The 18447-nt window shown below is 43.9% G+C and overlaps 1 pseudogene; it reads left to right on the top strand.

The window, feature by feature from the left end:
- Positions 1 to 689: 689 nt before the first annotated feature.
- LOC132895912 (uncharacterized) lies at positions 690 to 3823 on the top strand (annotated as a pseudogene).
- Positions 3824 to 18447: the final 14624 nt, after the last annotated feature.

Genomic DNA, 18447 nt, shown 5'->3' with positions numbered 1-18447 from the left:
GAGTCCAAATGCAGTTAATGAACAAGTCCGAGTCCAAGTCCGAGCCATCAGTGCTCAAGTCCAAGTCAAGTCACAAGTCTTTAAAATTATGAGTCGGACTCGAGTCCGAGTCTTGGACTCGATTAGCACAAACCTGGTTACCGATATGACCTCAAACGTTAAATTTCGTACAACATTGATGACGTGTCCAAGTTTGTGCATCGGTAGATGTATGTATCATCGCAATGGTCTGGTACGATATAACCAGTGACAACCAGGAAGAGACTGGTTGACAACTGCGAATAGAGCATTGACACCTGGAGAGACAGAGGACAGCCGGAGAGACGGCAATCGGGCTGGGGAGGGTTGGCAGCCCAAACCACATCTTCTAAAGGAAGAACCCAAATCTTGTTACGAAAACCACAAAGGAGAAAGACCCCCCGGGGGTACCTGAGAGGGGGGGAGAATGAGCACCCCAACCGGACGGACCCAAGGTTAAAGACACAGGACAACAGACAAATGACATCGCAAGTACTATGCACCTGCGGCAAGGCCTGTAAGAACATCAGGGGCTTGAAGATACATCAGGCCAGGAAGGGGTGCACAACGGGGTAGTGGCAACACAGCGCACAGAAGCATCTTCTGGTGAGACAACAGAGGAGCTAGGCCCGGAGGCAAACCACAGTGCCCAGAGCCTTCCAGTGTCGGTCATGCCTACTGCCAGCACCCTACTGGCTGACCCAATGGCAAGTAGTACCCAGAGCCACCAACTACCATCAGCTGCCAGAGATGAACAGAACCATCAGAGCCACCAAGCAGCACCTGCACCAGCTGTCCATGATGACACTCCAACAGCCTACTCAAGGATCCAGTGGCCCCAGTCCTCAAAGACAACCGAGTGGCATCAGTTTGATGGGGACATTGACCAGATCCTGGAGGGGATGGCTAAGGGGGATGTAGACTGCCGGCTGGCTACTATGGCTACAATCATAGTTAACATCGCAGCCTAGCGATTCAGGATGAAGGAGGCCAAGCCCGCACCGCAAGCCTCTGCTCCAAACCACTGAGCAAGGAGAATCCAGCGCTCAAGGCTCTTAAGAGGCAGTATAAGAAGGCAGGTGCTGTGGAGAGGGAAGGTCTGACAGATCTGCGGGCAATCCTGAGGAAGGAGCTACTGACCTTGTGGAGGGCAGAAAACCACAGGAGGAGGTGTAGGGAGAGGGCAAGGAGGAGAGCTGCATTCCTGGCCAACCCCTTTAAGCTGACCAAGGAACTTCTAGGTCAGAAGAGGACTGGCCGTCTTACCTGCTTGAGAGAAGCCATTAATGACCACCTTAAGAGCACCTACAGTGACAGCAGGAGAGACCAACCCCTGGGAATGTGTGAGGCTCTCATAACTCCACCAGAGCCAACAGCAGACTTCAACCTGAAGGAGCCCAGCCTAAAGGAAGTGGAGGAAGTGGTGAGAAGAGCAAGAGCCAGTTCTGCACCAGGCCCTAGCGGAGTGCCTTACAAGGTCTACAAGAACTGCCCAAAGCTACTACACTGGCTTTGGAGGGCCTTGAAGGTGGTCTGGAGAAGAGGGAAGATCGCCCAGTCATGGAGATATGCGGAAGGGGTGTTTATTCCAAAAGAGGAGACATCTGAGAAGGTTGATCAGTTTTGGGTCATCTCTCTGCTCAGTGTAGAGAGCAAGATCTTCTTCATCGTGTTAGCCAAGAGACTCACCAACTTCCTGCTGAACAACAATTACATTGACACCTTGGTACAGAAGGGAGGCATACCAGGTGTTGCGGGCTGCCTAAAGCACACAGGTGTGGTGACTCAGCTCATCAGGGAGGCAAGAGAGGGCAGAGGGGACCTGACAGTACTGTGGCTTGATCTCACCAACACCTACGGTTCAATACCGCATGAACTGATAGGAGTGGCACTCAACAAGCACCACGTTCCACAGAAGGTGCAATATCTCATCTTGGACTACTGCAGAAAGTTCAGCCTGAGGGTATCTGATGGTCTTACAACATCTGACTGACACCAGCTTGAAGTGGGGATAATCACTGGCTGCACCATCTTGGTGACCCTGTTCGCCGTAGCAATGAACATGCTGGTCAAGTCAGCGGAACCAGAGTGTCGAGGCCCTCTCAGCAAGTCAGGCATGAGACAGCCGCGCATAAGAGCCTTCATGGATGACATCATGGTAACAACAACAGCCATGCCCGGAGCCAGGTGGATTCTTCAGGAGTTGGTGAAGCTCATGTCTTGGGCCCGCATGAGCTTCAAACCCACCAAGTCCCGTTCTTTGGTCCTGAAAAAAGGGAAGGTCATGGATAGATTCCGCTTCAGGCCGGGAGAAGACCAAATTCCGTTGGTTACGGAAAAACCAGTGAAAAGCCTCGGGAAAGTCTTCAACTGTAGCCTGAAGGATACAGTTTCCATCAAGGCAACCAATGCCGACCTGGAGGGATGGTTGAAGGTGGTAGACAAGTCTGGTCTCCCTGGGCAATTCAAGGCATGGGTCTACCAGCACGGGATCCTCCCAAGAATCCTCTGGCCCTTGCTCATCTACGAGGTACCTATGACTGCAGTAGAGGGATTTGAGTGCAAGGTGAGCAGCTATCTCTGCAGGTAGCTAGGTTTGCTACACAGCCTGTGCAGCATTGCTCTGTACGGAAACACCAATAATGTCAGGCTCCCTCTCAGCTCAAGCAGGGAGGAGTTCATCGTGGCTTGAGTGAGAGAACATCTGCAGTACACCAGATCAGGAGACAGCAAAGTAACCGGGGCAGGAATTGTTGTAAAGACAGGGAGGAAGTGGAAGGCAGGTGAGGCAGTGCAGCAGACAGAAGCTCGCCTACAGCAGAAGGTCCTTTTTGGGAGCGTGGCTTGTGGCAAAGCTGGGCTTGGATGTTTTCCATTGACCCGATTTAACACCGCCAGTGAGAAAGAGAGGTGAATGTTGGTTCAGGAAGAGGTGCGCTCTGCAGTGGAGGAAGAAAGAATGTCTAGTGCTGTGGCAATGAGACAGCAGGGTGCCTGGATGAGGTGGGAACAGGTGATGGAGCAAAATGTCACCTGGCAGGACATCTGGAAGTGGAACACCCAGAGGATCAAGTTTCTGATCCAGGGGGTTTACGATGTCCTCCCCAGCCCTTCCAACCTGTTCAAACGGGGCAAGGTTGAAACACCAGTTTGTCCACTTTGCTCTAAAACTGGGACCCTTGAGCACATCCTAAGCAGCTGCGCCAAGGCACTGGGAGAAGGTCGCTATCATTCGAGACATGACCAGGTCCTCAAATCCATCGCCAAGGCAATCAGCAGGGGGATCAGTGATGGCAAGCATACCAACACCACAGCCAGAACTATCCAGTTCGTGAAGGCAGGAGAGCAGCTAAAGAACAGACCCAAGAACTGCCTAGGAGGTCTGCTTTCCACAGCACAAGACTGGGTGATGTCAGTCGACATAGAAAGGCAGCTGAAGATTCCAGCTCATATCACCCAGACCGCGCTGAAACCAGACATCATCTTGGTGTCAAATGCCACAAGACAGCTGATCCTCTTGGAGCTGACCATGCCCTGGGAAGAGAGGATGGAGGAGGCACAGGAGTGGAAGAGGGCAAAATATCAGGAGCTTGTGGAGGACTGCTGCAGGAACGGGTGGAGGACCAGGTGCATGCCAGTGGAGGTGGGCTGTCGGGGGTTTGCAGGCCATTCCCTCAGCAAGGCCTATGGAATTCTGGGAATCATGGGTCAAAGCAGGAGAAGGGCCATTAACAATAATGTGGAGGCACCAGAAAAGGCATCCAGATGGCTCTGGCTGAAGAGGGGCGACAAGTGGGGGTCATAGTATGCCACTTGGACACAGACCAGGGCTTGATCAACCCCGGTCAGGTCACCTGGCTGAGGGTGTCTGTTGTAAGACCCAAAACACCCGATGAAGCCAGGATACAACACTGATGATGTGTCCAAGTTTGTGCATCGGAAGATGTATGTATCACCATAAATGTTTACAGACGGATGGACAGAGTGAGAGCTATATCCCCCTGCATTATATGCCAGAGGGATAAAAAAAATCGATATTTTCTCATTAAAGCTAGGCAAGTACAGTGTTTTTTTTTTTTTTTAATCTGAATCAAAATAGGGCGGCACGGTGGTGTAGTGGTTAGCGCTGTCGCCTCACAGCAAGAAGGTCCTGGGTTCGAGCCCCGGGGCCGGCGAGGGCCTTTCTGTGTGGAGTTTGCATGTTCTCCCCGTGTCCGCGTGGGTTTCCTCCGGGTGCTCCGGTTTCCCCCACAGTCCAAAGACATGCAGGTTAGGTTAACTGGTGACTCTAAATTGACCGTAGGTGTGATTGTGAGTGTGAATGGTTGTCTGTGTCTATGTTAGCCCTGTGATGACCTGGCGACTTGTCCAGGGTGTACCCCACCTTTCGCCCATAGTCAGCTGGGATAGGCTCCAGCGGCTAGAGATAATGAGATGAGATGAGATGAGAATCAAAATATGCTTTCTCTTGAACTGAACATTACTGTTTCTGACCTTTGACTTGAGGTACATGTATGTATGCACTCGCTGAATCAAAAATCATCCAATACGCATGAAACTCTCACCTGCTTACTGTAGCTATAATGCTCCATCTCCACGCAAATCCAACTACAATAAAGAACCTTACACTGTCAGAAACAGGGGTACAGTAGGAGTCCATTTCTGTCCCCCAAGGGACAATCTACACTAATGTACCCCCTGCGGCTCATTATTGGGCCTTGAGGTAATTATGTGTACCTTTTTTGGGCCAAAAAGGTACATACGGTATACGTATGTTGCTTAGCAGTCTATAAAGGGTACAAGTAAGTACCTTAGAGGGTACTGCCCCAGTGACAACCCACTGTACCCCTAAAGATACAATAATATACTTTATATCCTGAGAGTATATTATACAGTGATTACACTGCTCTCATTATCAGGGCAAAAAATTAAGTACATTCTTATGCTAGATGTCAGTAATGACGATGTGAGTCGAAACTCTAACCGAACTACAAACATGGCTTGCCAAGACTACAACGCCCAAAGGTCACAGCACCCCCTGTCTCCCTCTTATTAAGTTCAGCTGACTGTCGTTAACTGTTAATCAGCAGTGCTTCCTAAGCCTCTCTCTCACACACCTTCAGTGCGAAGTATTGTTCTGTGTTTACCCAGTCATACCAAGCCTTTCTTGTCTGCCTGCCTGTAGTTTCCTGAACCTTTGCTACGTTTACCTGTTTAACTCTTTAGTCTGCTCTCTACTATTCTGTTTACCGATCGACCAACCCCTGCATGCTTTCTGACTACGAGTTTGCTTACTGATTTGACTACACTTCCTGTTTGCATCCCCGCTCTCCCCTGCACTTACATCCGTAAGTGCCTGCATTCTGACACTAAGATGATTCTGAATTAGTGTGTTTAATGATAAGAGGAAGCACAGGTGTATGTGTGTTTGATATAACACAGGTATTATTTAGATACAGCAATTAATTATGGGGAAAATGTCCTTCAGGGAGGCTAATGGTATTTTCAATGGTGATTTAAAAAAAAAATTATATATATATAAACTCTGACCTGTAAACTGTGGGTTGCTGGACCCCTTTGGGAAAAAGCTTCAGGTAATTATACAGAGCACCACTCATTAATATGTGAAGAAAAAAGATGGCGTTCTCTAAAGATTTTTTCATCAGACATGCTCGTGATCTCATTCGCAGCGTCAAACAAAAATAGAGGTGCTATTACAAAAGATAATGCCAGGTTGTGTTTCTCTACAGTCGACCGATTCGTGTTATACGAGTTCATCCAGGACATGGCACACTTTAAAGTGAGAATGACAGTTTCACGTTTTCAGGCTGGCACAGATCATATAAAATATTTTACAATGCAAGTTTAAAAGGTTAGCATTGTCTACAGAGATCCAGTCCCTCATTTCTGATCAAAATATAACTTGTATAACAAAGTAATTTCAATACTTCTTAGTTTTGGCTTTAAAACTGTAATTTAGTCCTTTCTACGCATCTCAGTGTTGTGAGCTCCGATCCCAAGACAGCCACTGTTGGGAATTTGAGCTCACATTTTTGGTCCTCACCACTCTGCTTTCTAAATAAATAAGATTAAAGATTTGCTTCACACCACCTGGTCATTGATTGTTTTCCTATAACAACACATGTGCAGTGTTTTACTCCTTAAATTATGATATAAGATCACGTTTAAGTATAATTCTCATAAATATGATGGATGCATTTTAATAATTATACCTTGAATTAGTTTTAATTACATGAAAGGGAGGGGATAAAAGCCTATAACTTGAGTGTTGAGTGCTTCTGCTGGGGATACGAGGCTTTATTTTATATATTCACCAGCCACTTTATTAGGAACACCCATCCACCTGCTGTTTTCTGCAGTTCTCTAATCAGCCGATCCCTTGACAGCAGCACGATGCATCAAATCATGCAGATACAAATCAAGAGCTTCAGTTAATGTTCACTTCAAACATCAGAATGGGAAAAATTGTGATCTCAAAGTGTGACTTTCACTATGGTATGGGTGTTGGTTTGAGCCAGATGGACTGGTTTGTATATTTCAGAAACTGCTGATTTCCTGGGGTTTTCACACACAACAGTCTCTAGAGTTTACACAGAATGGTGCAAAAAAACAAAAAAACATTGAATGAGTGACAGTTCTGTGGGTGTAAACGCCTTGTTGATAAGAGAGGTCAGAGGAAATGGCCAGATTTGGTTTGAGCAGCCAGGAAGGATATAGCAACTCATATAATCACTCTTTACAACCGTGGTGAGCAGAAAAGCATCTCAGCATGCAACAGCACAAGACCACATTGGGTTCCACTTCTGCCAGCCAAGAACAGGAATCTTAGAATCAACAACAAGTTCCTATTAAAGTGGCCGGTGAGTGTATATAAGCATCATATGATCTTTGTTTAAGTATGTGGTTATCAGATTTTTCCTTTGAATATAGAAAAAAGAAACCGCTGAAAAGAATCATGGGGGTCTTATCAAATCTGTGCATTGCTGATGATCGGTATGACATGTATACGTGCACATAAATAATCTCGAAAAGCACCGTATATCACATCTGCTTTAAACCCTCAGGCAGGTTGTTGGCATCTGGAGAATCTGATGCATGTCTTACAAGCTGCCAATCTAATTCAATTTGCAACCAGCTCAGCAATCAATAACAATAATGATTAGGAAATCCACCTCTTTAGCTGGCGACTACTGCAGCAACATTACCACAGAAACAGGCTTGTAGTATTCGAGTCCAGGACTCGGATTTGAGTCTGACTCGTGCCCTAATTTAAAGGACTCGTGACTTGACTTGGACTTGAGCACTGATGACTCGGATTCGGACTCGTACATTGGAGACGAGGAGTCTGATTTTTTTCTTTATTTTTTGTAACATAACATAATAATTTGGCATAAGAGATTTATATCTACATTAATTTTTATACTAATTTCGTGCAATAGAATGCACATTCACCTGTTCATACGTCATGTTCAGGAACAAACTAACGTTCATGGCGCTAAAATGCCTGGAGAGAAGCCCCTAGGATTGTCTGCTTTGCTGATACAGACTTCTTGTGCAGTGGGAAAAAAATGCACTGCTATGTGTTCCATATGTAGAAGAACTATCGAGGAGACGATGGGGACAACCTCGAACTTCAATTGTCATTTGGTAAGACTCCACCCTGAGAAGGAAGTGACACGCTGTGTTCATTGCTCTGTTGATAGTGGGTGGGGCTTGCTGAGCGATGAACTAGTTATGCTGCGTTCATGTGCTATGGGAAGATGATATTTTCCAGTTGGGAAGTGGTATTTACCAGTGTGTTGTGTTCACATGCTTTTGTTGTTGTTGACAAATTAAAGATGGTGGACCAGATTCAAGTTAGCAATAGTTAGTTAGCTATCGTTAGCAATAGCGTCTGCTCTGGATAGGTAAAAACAAACCATAACAACACATTTTTAAAGGAAACGGATTTCTAACGTATTATATTACACGTGTTAATGACGCAACATTGCATAGACCCAAAAAACTACCCACTAGTACTAGTAAAAAAAAAACTTTAGTAGTGTACAATGCTTAACATTCAAGTGTCTTGTACCGCTCGCCGCCATGTTGAAAAGGTTAAAGTTCATCTCATCTCGGCAACTCGTGTATCAAAATTTTCTACGAGTTGCCCAGTGGAAAATACCACAAGAGGGGGCGTTCGTGTGTGCTTTCCATGTCGGCGTTTGGTATTTACCATAATTCCCATAGCACATGAACGCAGCATTAGTGTTAACCCTCTCTCATGTTATTTGCCCTGTTGATAGTGGGCGGGGCTTGCTGAGCGATGAACTAGCTAGTGTTAACCCTCTCTCATGTTATTTGCTCTGTTGATAGTGGGCGGGGCTTGCTCAGCGATGAACTAGTTAGTGTTAACCCTCTCTCATGTTATTTGCCCTGTTGATAGTGGGCGGGGCTTGCTGAGCGATGAACAAGCTTTTTATCTGTAGCCTAGCCTATTAAAACGGGGCAGTCAAGCAGTAACGTTAATCCAACGCAGTAGCAAAGACGCTTTCGCATAAAGGCAGCAACAGCCACCATCAAATCATGTAGTTGGAGTTTTGTTCTTAGCGAATCCCATTGCTAGCAAAACAGAACCTAGTGCTAGCATTCGAGGGCTTGTAAACATTTCCATGGTAACAGCAAGCTCCACCAAATCAGACTGCAGTCAGAAGTGTAGCCTAGTGCTTCTAAATGAAACCGCGATTAAAACAAAGTGTTTAGAGAGCAGTTCTAAGGGCCGACAGTTTCATTTATGCATTGTTTTGTTGTTCATACGGTGTTGGACTCGACTCAGACTCAATTTGAAATTTTCTTTAATGACTTGTATTTGAGTCAGATTTGAACACTGGGGACTCGAGACTGGATTCGGACTTGAGGTTTACACTACGTTCACACTGCAAGGCTTAATGCTCAATTCTGATTTTTTTGTGAAATCCGATTTTTTTGTGAGGTCGTTCACATTAACAAATATATGCGACTTGTATGTGATCCTCAGTATGAACGAAAAGTGACCTAAAAGTGTTCCGCATGCGCATTGCAGGATACGACGACGTCACACGCAGTGAGCATGGCCAGTGTTTACGGAAGTAACCTAAAGTTTCCTGTGTATGACAGTAGCCAGCATGGAGTACCTGGCGATGATGCAGTTGTTGTTGCGACGGAGCCAGAACATGCACAATAGCCTGATGTTAAGGAGGAGGTTGAGAAGGAAGAGGGCAAGGGTTTTGGCTCAGGCGTTCTGCGGGGTAGTGACTGCAACCTCCATTCAAAGGAACATCAAAGCCATGTTGTTGTAACTTTTTTGAGAGACCCGCCGCCTACTTCAGCGCAGAATAGTGACGTTTGTGGCTTGTTGATGACGTGTAAGTCGGATGAATGTGACCTGGCGGTTCAGACTGAAGTCGCATATGAAAAGAGCAGATAGGAATTGGAATTAGGACCACATATCCAAACGGCCTGGGTCGGATTTGAAAAAATCGGATCTGTGTCGTTCATATTGTCAATAAAAGATCGGATACAGGTCACATATGGGCGAAAAAATCGGATTTGAGTCACTTCAGCCTGCAGTGTGAACGTAGTGTTAGTGACTCGACTACAACACTGCAAAGAAACACAATCAAGTCATTAGTTTCATGAACAGCTACAGTGGATATAAAAAGTGTACACACCCTGTTAAAATGATAGGTTTTTCTGATGTAAAAAAAAATGAGACCACGATATACAGTATAATTTCAAAACTTTTCCCACCTTTAATGTGACCTATAACCTGTACAATTCAATTGAAAAACCAACAAATCTGCTAGGGGGAAAAACATCCATCCATCTATTATCTGTAGCCGCTTTATCCTGGCCTACAGGGTCGCAGGCAAGCTGGAGCCTATCCCAGCTGACTACGGGCGAAAGGCGGGGTACACCCTAGACAAGTCGCCAGGTCATCGCAGGGCTGACACATAGATACAGACAACCATTCACACTCACATTCACACCTACGGTCAATTTAGAGGGGGGAAAAACAAAAAATAAAAAATGTACAATAAGCTGGTTGCATAACTGCGCACACCCTTAAACTAATACTTTGTTGAAGCACCTTTTGATTTAATTACAGCATTCAGTCTTTTTGGGTTCACACCTGCCATCAATTAAAATGACTCTGATTAACCCCAAATAAAGTTCAGACATTCACTCGGTTGCATCCTCCAGCAAAAGCCAGGGTTCGCAGAGAGCTTACAAAGCATCAAAGGGATCTCATTGTTGAAAGGTATCAGTCAGGAGAAGGGTACAAAAACATTTCCACGGCATTAGATATACCATGGAGCACAGTGAAGACAGTCATCAAGAAGTGGAGAAAATATGGGACAACAGTGACATTACAGAGAACTGGACGTCCCTCCAAAATTGATGAAAAGACCAGACGAAAACTGGTCAGGGAGGCTGCCAAGAGGCCAACAGCAACACTGAAGGAGCTGCAGGAATTTCTGGCAAGTACTGGTTGTGTACTACATGTGACAATCTCCTGTATTCTCCATGTGTCTGGACTATGAGGTAGGGTCAAAGAAAAACATCCAGGTCCAGCTAAATTTTGCAAAAAAAAATACATCAACTCTTCCAAAAGCATGTGGGAAAATGTGTTATGGTCTGATGAAACCAAGGTTGAACCTCATCTCATCTCATTATCTCTAGCTGCTTTATCCTGTTCTACAGGGTCGCAGGCAAGCTGGAGCCTATCCCAGCTGACTATGGGCAAAAGGCGGGGTACACCCTGGACGAGTCGCCAGGTCATCATAGGGCTGACACATAGACACAGACAACCATTCACACCTACGGTCAATTTAGAACCACCAATTAGCCTAGCCTGCATGTCTTTGGACTGTGGGGGAAACCGGAGCACCCGGAGGAAACCCACGTGGACACGGGGAGAACATGCAAACTCCGCACAGAAAGGCCCTCGTCGGCCACGGGGCTCGAACCCGGACCTTCTTGCTGTGAGACGACAGCGCTAACCACTACACCACCGTGCCGCCCCCCAAAAGGTATGTTTGGTGCAAAAACACTGCACATCACCAAAAGAACACCATACCTATGGTGAAGCATGGTGGTGGCAGCATCATGTTTTGGGGTTGTTTTTCTTCAGCTGGAACAGAGGCTTTAGTCAAGGTGAAGGGAATTATGAACAGTTCTAAATACCAGTCCCAAAACCTTCAGGTGTCTGCTAGAAAGATGAAGATGAAGAGGAATTTCATCTTTCAGCATGACAATGACCCCAAAAAAGTTTTGGAATGGCCCAGCCAGAGCCCAGACTTAAATCCAATTGAAAATCTGTGGGGTGACCTGAAGAGGGCTGTGCACAAGAGATGCCCTCGCAATCTGACCGATCTGGAGCACTTTTACAAGGAAGAGTGGGCAAATATTGCCATGTGGCAGGCTGATAGACTCTGACCCAAAAAGACTGAATGCTGTAATTAAATCAAAAGGTGCTTCAACCAAGTATTAGTTTAAGGGTGTGCGCAGTTATGCAACCAGCTTATTGTATGTTTTTTATGTTTTTCCCCCGAACAGATTTGTTTGTTTTTCAGTTGAATTGTACAGGTTATAGGTCACATTAAAGGTGGGAAAAGTTTTGAAATTCTATATCGTGGTCTCATTTTTTTTTACATCAGAAAAACCTATCATTTTAACGGGGTGTGTACACTTTTTATATCCACTGTATGCTGATGTTTAAATGAAAAGAAACATTTATTTTTGAAGACAATTTTAATTGTAGTTCATCAGCCAAGGCATGTTTGGTGTCCAAACTGTCATGTGCTTGATCCATATACTTGAAGCTGTTCATGAGGTGTTTATATTGTATATATTGATGCACTCGTTGTAATCCGTTAGCATTTCTAAAATAACAAATCATTAATTGTATGGTCAACATAAACAGATTTCTAACATTTTATGGAAGGAGTCTCCAGTGTCAGTGCTGAGCAACAGTCAGAGGTAAAGCTGTAACTTTCAGTTTTCTGAATTTTCAGGACAGAGGAGTTTTTACGCTTTGTGGTTTCTTGGTAACGTGAAAAGCTGAATGTTTTTTGGGTTTTTTTTTATTATTACTATTAATCTAATTCCGCCAGGGCCCACCACTGACTTCGAGACATACTGCTATTGGAAAACAATAATCAACTTCGTATTGGGCCTCATCACACAACCCCGGCGTTAGCAACATGTCCTGAAGTGTTTAATTCCCGACATAATTAATTTAACCACGTCTTGAGCATGTGGAGAGACTAAATTAAAAAAAAAAAAGTGTGTTGGAAGCGAAGGTGTGAGCTCCTCATTAAGACCATGACAGGCCAGGACACTGAGTGAGCTACGTGTGAATTAATTATTCCTCCTGCATTTTAATTACACTGGAATTGAGTTCAAAGCCCTTCTGACCTTTTTGTACCAGGATTAGCCACACAGCAGAAGGAAATCACACACATCACTGTAAGCGGATTCCCTCCTGGTTCATTCTCACTGCTCAGATTTTCAACACCGAGCTCCTTAAATGCAAAAGTGGCCCCAAATCACCAACTACTCCATATGGCTTGCTGAGTTCGGTGCTATTATCTGTATATTACATATTGTCTAGGAAATCAGTACAGATGTGATTAGTGCTGCTTTTTATTAAGTGTACCGGATGGTGTGTTTCATTGTTCCATCTGGTTTAAGGATGCATTAATACTAATCAAATCATAATTTTTGAAACTACTTGTTGAAAAAAAAAAAACTAATTCTGTGTCTTGGGAGACTGGGATGGTTGAAAAGAAAAGAAATTCTAACAAGCCGAAGTAAATGTTTCCATTTTTATATCGGCACAAATGTGAGGAAAGCTTCAATTGCTAACTCTTTGACCAAAAATAAAACGTACACAGTTTCTCCCAAAATGTGCGATCAATCAGCAGATTTAGTCTTGAGCTACAACTTGATAATTAATTGAAGCTTATAGCCTTCATCCTCTAACCTCCAGCACTGCATCAAGTGCACGTCTAAAGAATCACACACTCGCACCGAAAGGCATCATTTGCCTCAGGAACATCATTTGTACATGAACGAGGGCATAATATAGGTAATAGCAATCTGTTTAAGCCATGCCTCCTACTAGTAGCTCTTGAAACTGGCGGAAAAGATGCCAAACTGTGTGCTGAGGAAGAAGGTGACTGTTTTTAGCTCTTAAAACACTTGTGGACATGAAGTTATAGGAAAACAATCAACAATGGTGTGAAGTGAAGCCTGATGTTGATTACTTTCCTCTAGCAGCATGCCCTCAGGTGTTTTATTCCTCTTATACCACAGCAAAATGGCAACAATTACAATATTTATACATTAAAGCATGACTGTACTTTTATCCATTTATAATGACATTCGATATCATTGAACATGGTGGTGTAGTGGTTAGCGCTGTCGCCTCACAGCAAGAAGGTCCTGGGTTCGAGCCCAGCGGTCGAACGGGGCCTTTCTGTGTGGAGTTTGCATGTTCTCCCCATGTCTGCGTGGGTTTCCTCCAGGTGCTCCGGTTTTCCCCACAGTCCAAAGACATTCAGGTTAGGCTAATACTTACTTACTTACTTACTTACTTACTTACTGCTGCAGTGGGCAACGCCCACATAGCGCCAACACAAAGGATCACCATTGCTTCCTGTCCTGCGCTGCCACCACTGCCTCCTCAAACGAGATACCCGACTCCTGTAAGTCTCTTGAGACCGCATCGCTCCATCACATGCGTTGCCTGCCTGGACAATGCCGTCCTGATGGTAACCAATGGAGCAAGCAGCGCGGTAAGCGTGTTAGAGGCATGCGTACGACGTGGCCAAGCCACGATGGCCGTTTCAGTTGCAGGATATTAATTAGGGGATCCTGACCAGTTCTTTCAAAGATCTCTGTGTTTGAGATGTGGTCTCTCCAGGACACACCAAGAATTCTGCAAAGGCATCTAGTATGAAAAGCCGATATATTGCCATTTTTGTTCGCAGCCAGATGGATTTATAATGCATAATAGGTCGAAGTTTATTGACCTCATTTGCTGGCTTTCCAATGTGGTTGTTAATTGGTGGCTAATTGGTGGCTCTAAATTGACCGTAGGTGTGAATGTGAGTGTGAATGGTTGTCTGTGTCTATGTGTCAGCCCTGCGATGACCTGGCAACTTATCCAGGGTGTACCCCGCCTTTCGCCCGTAGTCAGCTGGGATAGGCTCCAGCTTGCCCACAACCCTGCACAGGATAAGCGGTTACGGATAAGGGATGGTTGGATCATCAAACGTCCGCCAAACAAGTTGGTTCCATTTATCACGTAGCTACAAGCAGTTGTTCCTTCACCAGTCTTTTTTTCTTTCTCTCCCTTGAAATGAATATGTGAAAAAAGTCATCATTCTTAAGTCCTTCTTAAGTCAGAAAGTGTTTTTTAGCTTTACATGTGACTGTTGCAAAGCAGTGACACTGGAGACTCCTTCCATAAACCTTACTATTCCCATACAGAAAACTTCACCATATCCACAAATTACACAATGATGTCTAGTAACAGCTGCTAATGTAAACCTGATGTTTGCAGCTGCACTACTATCAGAGTTGTCATTAAAGACAATGAATAAACAGAAGTAGGTTGGTTGGACCAAGCACTAATATTTCACTTCTCATGCAGCACATTGTGGCAATATACTGTGGTAATAAGTGCCAATTTTCACACGTTAGCATGTACTTAGAGAGCCAATATGCAAACCCAGTGACTACATGCAATTACCACAGAATTAACTATCACCAACTAATTATCTACAGTACTGTGCAAAAGTCTTTTGCATATGCAATGAAATTCTGTAGACCAAAGATGCCTTCAAAAATAATGAAATTAAATATTTCTCCATTAAAAAAATATATATACCATAACGAGCAGTGAGCAGAAATGCATGAAAAAAGTCAATATTTGGTGTGAGACGACCCTTTACTTAAAAAGAAAAGAAGTCTCAGGTACAGTGAGTGCAGTTTTATGCGGAAATGAGCTGTAGGTTTTACTGAGCATCTTACAGAACCAGCCACAGTTCTTCTGGACACTTTGACTGTCACACTCGCTTCTTCATTTTGCACCAAAACCCAGCAGTCTTCATTATGTTCTCATTTTAATCTGAAAAGTAACATGTTGCTCAGATACAAGCATTTTTTTTCCCTGTAACATTTAATTTTGTGCTGGAAAACGAACGTTTGGACTCTAAAATGTTTTTGTACTGACTCAATAATGTAGAAATCATAAAATAGAAATCTATAATAAAGTTTGTATGAAAAAAAATAGGGGGCCTAGGACGCTTGCAGAGTACTATAGCTTCAAATAATAAAATGTAAACGCACTGTACAGCACACTACCGTGTGAGTTTTTCTTTCAGCAGCATGGTCAGTCGACCAAATCCAGGAGCCTGAGCTTCGTGCTTTAGCTCCATTTGCATGATGCTCTGATTTTATAGAGCACATCCGTCTCGAGTGGAAAAATGTGCCAATTTGAGCACACGGTATTTATAATATACAATACGTTTGACTGCATAATGGATTTGATGCATCTGCACTTCTGTCATGCAGACGGTGATTGGTGAAGCAGGGAAATGTAGAAAACAACAACAAAAACTGAGAATAGAAATAATCTTTCCTTAACCGTGGATTGATTCCAATCCCAATATTTTTTATTTATTTTATTTTTTTAAAGATAGCACTTTGTTTCTCTGGTCTTTTCCTTTTGGCAAACTCAAGACTTCAAGAGCTTTTGCTCTTATGGCTATTCATTTGGAAGATGCTTTTATGCAAAGTGATTTATTTAAAATGAGCCAAAATCCTGAGAAATATAGCAGAATTTGTAGCTGAGTGTCTGTGATGGGTTTCAGTCAGTCAGGTCAGGTTCAGTGTCCTGTTCTGCACTTTATTTTGCAATCAGCAGCGACACTTTCAGCTTCAAGTGATGAAGGCAATTCATGACTTTATTCATATAAAATTCAAACCGTGAAATGTCTCTAATTAATATGGTGTATCTTCAGAGACACTTTTAAGGGACAATGCAATTAATCAATTAACAGACTTGTATTTATATATTTAACATTAGCATTTCTTTTTCAGGTGGCACGGTGGTGTAGTGGTTAGCGCTGTCGCCTCACAGCAAGAAGGTTCTGGGTTCGAGCCCAGAGACCGACGAGGGCCTTTCTGTGTGGAGTTTGCATGTTCTCCCCGTGTCTGTGTGGGTTTCCTCCGGGTGCTCCGGTTTCCCCCACAGTCCAAAGACATGCAGGTTAGGTTAACTGGTGACTCTAAATTGACCGTAGGTGTGAATGTGAGTGTGAATGGTTGTTTGTCGCTATGTGTCAGTCCTGTGATGACCTGGTGACTTGTCCAGGGTGTACCCCGCCTCTCGCCCATAGTCAGCTGGGATAGGCTCTAGCTTGCCCACGACCCTGCACAGGATAAGCAGTTATAGGTAATGGATGGATTTTAATTTTGAACTGGTTTGCCATTTTGACAACGCGTGTGAAAACGGGAAAAACTGGGAGTGATGTCATCAGAGTGAAATATCGGAAATTATCATACAACCCCGATTCCAAAAGAGTTGGGACAAAGTACAAATTGTAAATGAAAACGGAATGCAATAATTTACAAATCTCAAAAACTGATATTGTATTCACAATAGAACATAGAAAACATATCAAATGTCGAAAGTGAGACATTTTGAAATTTCATGCCAAATATTGGCTCATTTGAAATTTCATGATAGCAACACATCTCAAAAAAGTTGGGACAGGGGCAATAAGAGGCTGGAAAAGTTAAAGGTACAAAAAAGGAACAGCTGGAGGACTAAATTGCAACTCATTAGGTCAATTGGCAATAGGTCATTAACATGACTGGGTATAAAAAGAGCATCTTGGAGGGGCAGCGGCTCTCAGAAGTAAAGATGGGAAGAGGATCACCAATCCCCCTAATTCTGCGCCGACAAATAGTGGAGCAATATCAGAAAGGAGTTCGACAAGGAGTGTAAAATTGCAAAGAGTTTGAACATATCATCATCTACAGTGCATAATATCATCAAAAGATTCAGAGAATCTGGAAGAATCTCTGTGCGTAAGGGTAAGGCCGGAAAACCATACTGGGTGCCCGTGATCTTCGGGCCCTTAGACGGCACTGCATCACATACAGGCATGCTTCTGTATTGGAAATCACAAAATGGGCTCAGGAATATTTCCAGAGAACATTATCTGTGAACACAATTCACCGTGCCATCCGCCGTTGCCAGCTAAAACTCTATAGTTCAAAGAAGAAGCCGTATCTAAACATGATCCAGAAGCGCAGACGTCTTCTCTGGGCCAAGGCTCATTTAAAATGGACTGTGGCAAAGTGGAAAACTGTTCTGTGGTCAGACGAATCAAAATTTGAAGTTCTTTATGGAAATCAGGGACGCCGTGTCATTCGGACTAAAGAGGAGAAGGACGACCCAAGTTGTTATCAGCGCTCAGTTCAGAAGCCTGCATCTCTGATGGTATGGGGTTGCATTAGTGCGTGTGGCATGGGCAGCTTACACATCTGGAAAGACACCATCAATGCTGAAAGGTATATCCAGGTTCTAGAGCAACATATGCTCCCATCCAGACGACGTCTCTTTCAGGGAAGACCTTGCATTTTCCAACATGACAAGGCCAAACCACATACTGCATCAATTACAGCATCATGGCTGCGTAGAAGAAGGGTCCGGGTACTGAACTGGCCAGCCTGCAGTCCAGATCTTTCACCCATAGAAAACATTTGGCGCATCATAAAACGGAAGATACGACAAAAAAGACCTAAGACAGTTGAGCAACTAGAATCCTACATCAGACAAGAATGGGTTAACATTCCTATCCCTAAACTTGAGCAACTTGTCTCCTCAGTCCCCAGACGTTTACAGACTGTTGTAAAGAGAAAAGGGGATGTCTCACAGTGGTAAACATGGCCTTGTCCCAACTTTTTTGAGATGTGTTGTTGTCATGAAATTAAAATCACCTAATTTTTCTCTTTAAATTATACATTTTCTCAGTTTAAACATTTGATATGTCATCTATGTTCTATTCTGAATAAAATATGGAATTTTGAAACTTCCACATCATTGCATTCTATTTTTATTTACAATTTGTACTTCGTCCCAACTTTTTTGGAATCGGGGTTGTACATACAGGACACTTTTTCCATGGAATAAAAACATGTATTCTATTCCCTTCTAACGGGTTTCATTCATTTGGTTTGAAAACATGCAATATTGTTAGCGTATCGCTTATCCTATGTGTATTACGTCACTCTACCCAATGGAGAATGAGCGTTGAATATGGTTTATGATATTGCATGGCTGTCAAGACAACATGATGTCACATGTCG

This window comes from Neoarius graeffei, chromosome 13 (assembly GCF_027579695.1).
Source record: "Neoarius graeffei isolate fNeoGra1 chromosome 13, fNeoGra1.pri, whole genome shotgun sequence".
Lineage (NCBI taxonomy): Eukaryota > Metazoa > Chordata > Actinopteri > Siluriformes > Ariidae > Neoarius > Neoarius graeffei.
Note: the sequence above shows the minus strand (reverse complement) of the source record. Positions and strands in the feature narration are given on the sequence as shown.